This window comes from Camellia sinensis, chromosome 9 (genome assembly GCF_055761805.1).
Source record: "Camellia sinensis isolate YWXY chromosome 9, ASM5576180v1, whole genome shotgun sequence".
Taxonomy (NCBI): Eukaryota; Viridiplantae; Streptophyta; class Magnoliopsida; order Ericales; family Theaceae; genus Camellia; species Camellia sinensis.
Window position 1 is genome coordinate 193,467,652 of NC_138969.1, and position 6,630 is coordinate 193,474,281.

The following is a 6,630-nucleotide window of genomic DNA, read 5'->3' on the forward strand; positions in this document are numbered from 1 at the left end:
AGTATAAAATAAAATAAACACAAACCCTACTCTATTATTTGTTCACCACATAGGGCAACAACAGCAGCCACGGGAGAGGGTTAGAGAGAAGGAAAAAAAGAAGAAGATGTTGCAATCAAAGAACTTTTGGGTGTGTTGTGTTGTGTGTGATCATCAAAGGTTAGCCCTCTTAGGTTTTCTTCTCTTCTTTCTTTGTTCTATCCTTATTCTATAATTATTTTATTCATTCATGGAGAGGTTGTAGGTTTATGTATTGTGTATATAGATATCCTATTAAGAAACTTGAGGAGCTAAATTTATGTGTAAAGATTGGGTGTAATTTTCAGTCCAAAAAATTCTGCACAGAATCGCAAACTTTAAAAATCAAGAAACCATATCAAACGGATGAATTTTAATCTGAAATTTTTACAGTAGATCAATTACACATTGAATTGCATATCTGAAGTTTTTCATAATTTTTGGGAGTCGAAATCCATATAAATTGAGGTATTCAAATCTGTCCAGGAAACCAGTCCGAAACAGTAAATTCGGGAGTGTTGTTCTCTTTGGGTATAAATCCAAAAATTATCAAATTAGTGTCATTAGAACCGGTTACGAGTCTAGTTTCGTACATTTTTGGCCTTGCATTGATTGCTCGTGTATATTAAGAGAACCGTCAATTTCTTTAAAGTGCTGCAGAAAACAACCTGTTTGGATATAATAAATTGTAGATAATTATTTTGATAAGAAAATCAAGTGAAACCAATTGGGTTTGAAACTTAGGATATATTAGATCATATCTGGAGGTTATTGGAATTTTTCGAATAGCGTGGAGTGGGTTTTGTAATTTTCAAAGTTAGCGAATAGATTAGGAAAACTTGTTTAAAACACTGTTTCATCTTAAAGTTATTTTTTAGTTAAGTTTCGATCGGAATCTATGTCTTGGGTGATTTTAGACCTTGAAGAATATGAACTTAGGTAATATTTAGGAGTAACGGTGAGTTGGGTTGAGCCGTGTTAGTGCGCTTTAGTTTGGGGTTACTCAGTTCGTATTCTTTAGTATTTTTTAAATTAGCAGTGACGTATAGTTTTCATATTGGTTCAGGGCACTAGTTGGACTTTCATACTCTATTCGAGGATTACATTATTTCGTTCCAGGTGAGTAGTTTCATGCTACGTATTTTTATAAATGTTTCCCTACCCTAAATTGTTGGAAAATCAAATTGTTGTTTCAAGACTAAACTGCTTTGATAAATTATTATATTATCAATTGAATCAAATTATTTCTGAAACATGTGTGAACTTGGCATACTGTAAACTATTTGTTTTGGTCTCATGTTTATAATGATGAACCACCATGTTTTGCAAAACTGATGTGTATTGATTATTGGGACCATGTGTGTATTTAGTCCAGGGAAATTATTCCACTGTGTGTGGTAACTCTGGCCACTAGGGAACAGATCCGGGTTGGGCCGTGATGACTCTAGTGCTCAACGATTGTAAGGAACAGACCTTTAAAAACAACTAGGTGACCTTCAATCGGATCGTCTTTGAGAAAAGGCCCAGGTGCCACCCTGAGGATGACTCTTAGTTCGGTATTGGATCCAACGGGGCTTATAGCCTGAGAAATGTGTGGCAGATTATTTATTTTTCTTGGTACCCAGAAAATTATTGGTGTTCATGTTATAATCTGTTTTAAGTGAAAAATGTCGTTTATCATGTTCTTGCGAGACATGAGTATTTTAAGTGTTGATTTGTGGAACCTTCTTTTTTAAACAGATTGTATTTACCAAACTGTATGCCAATCTAGTTTCTGTGATATATAACTTATTTTGGAATTGAACCCTGTTTTCAAAACTGTATTTACTATCCATGTTGCTACTCACTGAGCTATCAGCTGACTTAGTTTTTATCACTTCCAGGTGTTAGAAGGACTTAGAGTGGACTCATGGCGTAGCGGGGACTCAATTGCATGGACCTCTAGGGCATTCCTTTAGTTTAGAGTGTTGTGTCAAGTTTGTGCATATTTATATTTATTCTTATCGAAGTTCATTTAGGATTATTTTTGATATGTGGGTTGTTTATATCCCATAAGTTTGGATGGTTTTTTATTACGGTTGATTTTGCCGTTTATAATTGTGACATATCTGGATTGAGTTTTGGTTATTTATTATTGGACTATTGTTCAGTTGTTCAATGTGATTGGATTCGTGTTTAGGCTTACGTGTGCCTTGGGCTAAGTCCCTGTGGGCCACGGCCGGTCATGCCCGGATTTGGGGTGTGACAATGTACAGGAAAGTATTTCTCAATTAGAGTATGCCCAAATTATTGGAAGCTTAATGTACTTGATGAACTGCACTCGCCTGGATATAGCTTATGCAGTAAGTAAATTAAGTAAATATACGAGTAATCCGGGAGTAGAACATTGGAAAGCAATTATAAGGGTTTTAAGGTATCTCCGATTTACTCGTAACATTGGGCTTAATTATACTAGATATCCAGCAGTACTTGAAGGATACTGTGATGCAAATTGGATATCGGATACTAGAGACTCGAAGTCCACCAGTGGGTATGTCTTTACTCTTGGTGGGGCGGCTGTGTCTTGGAAATCTTCCAAACAGACTTGCATTGCTAGGTTTACTATGGAATCTGAATTCATAGCTTTAGACAAAGCTGGGGAAGAGGCAAAATGGCTTTGCCACTTCCTTGAAGATATTCTAATATGGTCAAAACTGGTGCCTGCTATATGCATACATTGTGATAGTCAATCAGCTATAGGTAGAGCAGAGAGTCATATGTATAACGGTAAGTCACGACACATTCGTCGTCGACATAACACCGTGAGACAACTACTCTCTAATGGAATTATTTCCATAGAATATGTTAAGTCTAAGGACAACATAGCGGATCCACTAACCAAAGGGTTAGCATGAGAGTTAGTTGAGAATTTATTGAGGGGAATGGGACTTAAGCCTATTAAATAAGAGTTACCACAACGGCAACCCAACCTAGTTGACTGGAGATCCCAAGATCTAGGTTCAAAGGGACAACCAAGTTGTGAATAACTTAGAAGGATCACTGGGGAGTCTAACTCCTACCCATTTCTATGATGAAATAGTGATGTCTGCAGCGTTTTAGGTTAAATAAAACTTTTAATGATTCTTATATCTAGGTTAACCTAGTGGAGTATAGCAGGATACTCTTCGTAAGAATCACCTATGTGAGTGTGAACTTGGCCGGTTCTGTGAGATTTGTGAAGGGCTACAATTCTCTAGAACACTCATGAAAGACCAGGTTGTTCAGGGCCAAAATGAACACAATAGTGAGAACTAAGCTGTGTCTGGGAATATACTGTGTGAGCTCTATTGTCTTGGTTTACATAAACGGCTGAATAGTTCAAGGCATCGTGTTCACTGGTTAGCTAGTAAATCCGATAGTGTCTCACAAGGAAAGGTTCAAAGCCAAAAGCTACACATCCTTTGCAGAATATTACCAATTTCTGTACTCTTTGTATTTACATCATGTTGTTGCATTTTCTCTCTGTCAATTTCATTCATATGGGGGATTGTTGGAAAATTTATAAAGAGGTAGTTGTGAATTGAAATAGACTCCATTTTGAATGAAAGGGTGTAACCTTTCATGGTGTCTTTTTGTTTTATAGAAAGGGTCAAACCTCCATTTGAATGAAAGGGTACAAACCTTTCATGCTGTCTCTTTATTTTAAAGGAAGGGTTATGTCCCTTCTTCATACCTTTTCTATTCATTAATTATTCTCCCAACTCCATGAAATAGGATATATAAGAACATGCATTAGCCATTGATGCCCCATATGAGAATTGTGTGCCTGACAATTCTAACTGATCGCTGCGCTATCATAATGTCTGAAGAAATACAATAAGCCGATCTTACAGATAATCTCCACGAAAATGAAGAGGGCGATTTGGAAACCCAAATCATAGACGCGACATCAAACGTACCGGTATCCAATATACCAATCTACAATCCAAAGATAGGCGATACAATGTGGAAAAAACTCACGTTCAAGTCTATGATGATTGACAAATGCAAGCTAAGCTACAGGCCACAGTGTCCGTTTAATTCCACCGGCCGTGTCAAAGTCGAAATACGAGACACACGGGTACGAGCGGATGATCAATTACAGGCCCGCTTTACGTTTCTAGTTACATGCCTAGTAGACATAACATATTATGGAAACGCCTATGCTGCCGCAGATAAAAAAGAATGCCCATGGACAGGGTCCTACAAATTGCTACAAACAAACATCAACGATGATGTGAAATATTGCAAAATGAAAGCCACATTGGCTTTCCAAACATCATCGTTCCCAGATGAAATTACTTATCGGCCGCCATTAATAACTGTTTTGTCCAAGGTATTCAACAACAGCCATGTGGATATCTGGCACGTGGAGCGCAAAGTAACTAAGGCAAGACTAAAGCGCTGCAATTCCGAATCACGTTTTCGATCCACAATGACATTGTCAGCACCGATGGGCCAATACGGTTCATCGGCCCAAACATTAATGGCGGCACGAATGTCAGCAAGTTCAATTAGGGATGGGCCTGAATCGTTCAGTCGACGCGACATAATTTTGCCGACCCACGGCCCATCAATAATCAACAGTGGCCCAAATAACTAGCCTAGCGACCCAGTTGACATAGGCCCATCAGTAAGCGAGGCCGGATCCAATAACTCAGAATCATCAAGACTCACAACAGACGAGGTGTCTAAATTAATAGGAGAAGTTGTAAAAGCCGCAGTGGAAGGATCCACATCAGCCCAGAAAGCAAATGTATAACGGAGGCAATTGTAAAGTAATTTGTAACCAATATTTGTAATAAAAATAAATTATTTTACTAGTAACAATATTTTAATCTACAATTCAGATGCGCTCTTACAATCGATTTTGTGCGACATTCCCACACAAAATAATAAATAATTGCGTTTTTTACAATATTATTGTACGCCCCGCTAAATTGACCTAAACTATCGCAGAATTCGGATACAACATTTTTTCCGATGTTGAGAAATGTTTTAACGCCTTGACGGCTAACAACTGGATATTCATCATTTGATTGCGGCGGCATTAGAACAGGGACACGCCGCAATACAACAAAACAGTCTATTTCCGTGCCCCTGACCATACAGCCAGTTCGTGGATCACCACTAGACCTTAGGAAAACATCTTCAAACTTTGGCGTATACGCAGGATTAGGAAACCGGTCTAACACGACGACAAATTCACATTGGCCATTGTCAAGTATACCAGATGGATCAATGGCCACAGTTTGTTCCGCAGCCAGAGTAGGGGCATCATGCATATCGCTTTCGAGGCCAGGCGTATCAGCAACAACTTTGGAGAGACCACCAGTTTGATGTAAAACTACACCCTGGATGTAGAGCCCTGACAGCTTCAATTTTCGGGATAATCGTTCATCCCTTTCAGTATGTCCCTTCTTCATACCTTTTCTATTCAATTTGAATAAGTACTAACAAAGCCTATATAAAGGCAGCCCCATTCCAATTTTGATTGATTCCGAAAATTCATTTTCCTTGCCTTCATTTTGCTCTCTTGCGTCCTTTATTCTTCATATTATTTTAGGAAAAATTTCAGAGAGTTATAGAACACAAGGTTCTAGTTCGCCAGACAAATTTGTTTGAAGTGCTACTACAAATTTGTGAAGATCATTGTATCCTAGGAGATAGACGCCACATAACCGTAAGCACCATAACGAGGCGAATCTGTCTTAAGGACAGAGTGTCACACACTCGACTTGGTCTTTGATTTTTCTTTTAATTCGATTCAATAAATAAATTCGGTACGTTATTTATTTATTTTGTTTGTTTTAGTTTCTATTTATTTTATTTACACAGAAGATTGTTCCAACAACAACGTCTTTCAAGCGGGGAAAAAAAGAGAGAGATGATGATGGATAAACTGTTTGCAACAAATAAACACTCTTGGATTTACAAAAGACGGACATCACAGTGTAATAATTGAAAGAAAAAAAATAGAAAAGAAAATAGATCACAAACAGAATACAAAAAGAGACAAGAAGCACTGCTTTTACATATGAGGTTGGATTATATTTTAGAAACAAAGCCATTATGATATCTATAATCAAGAATGAAAACGAATACAAAAGATCATATTCCAAACCATTACAAGCAAACTTCATCAATTCCCCTAAACATATAAATTAATGATTTTCCTAAAGAACAACTACAAAAAGTGTATGTTATGGATTGCTTGGATTTAACCGACTAGGTCTAACTTAGTTGGGCCATGATGACTTTTTTAATGGTTTAGTCCCAAGAGAGAAGTCATGTGTTCAACTCTCCCTAAGGGGGAGTTGAATTAGGAGGCAATCACTTGGTGTTTTGCAAGGGTGAGAAGGCTAACTCTTATAAGTGTTAATCTAACAACTGACTTTTGTCGATAAAAAAAATACATCCATAGTTTGTGCCTATTTATCGGGATTTCATCATCTTTTTTCATTTTTCTAAAGACAAATAAATTTATATTTTGATTTTTTAAAAAAATTTTGAGTTGAAGAATTTTCTAAAAATAACCAACTTATTGAAAGACATCAAAATGTGATTTTTGAATTTTTAAAAATTATTTTCACG

At 37.1% G+C, this 6,630-nt stretch overlaps 1 long non-coding RNA gene across 1 annotated transcript; it reads left to right on the forward strand.

The window, feature by feature from the left end:
- On the forward strand, positions 1-2,145 carry LOC145800078 (uncharacterized). The gene is made up of 3 exons (XR_014341402.1): positions 1-159; positions 1,085-1,137; positions 1,902-2,145. It is a non-coding gene; the product is annotated as an uncharacterized LOC145800078 (long non-coding RNA).
- Positions 2,146-6,630: the final 4,485 nt, after the last annotated feature.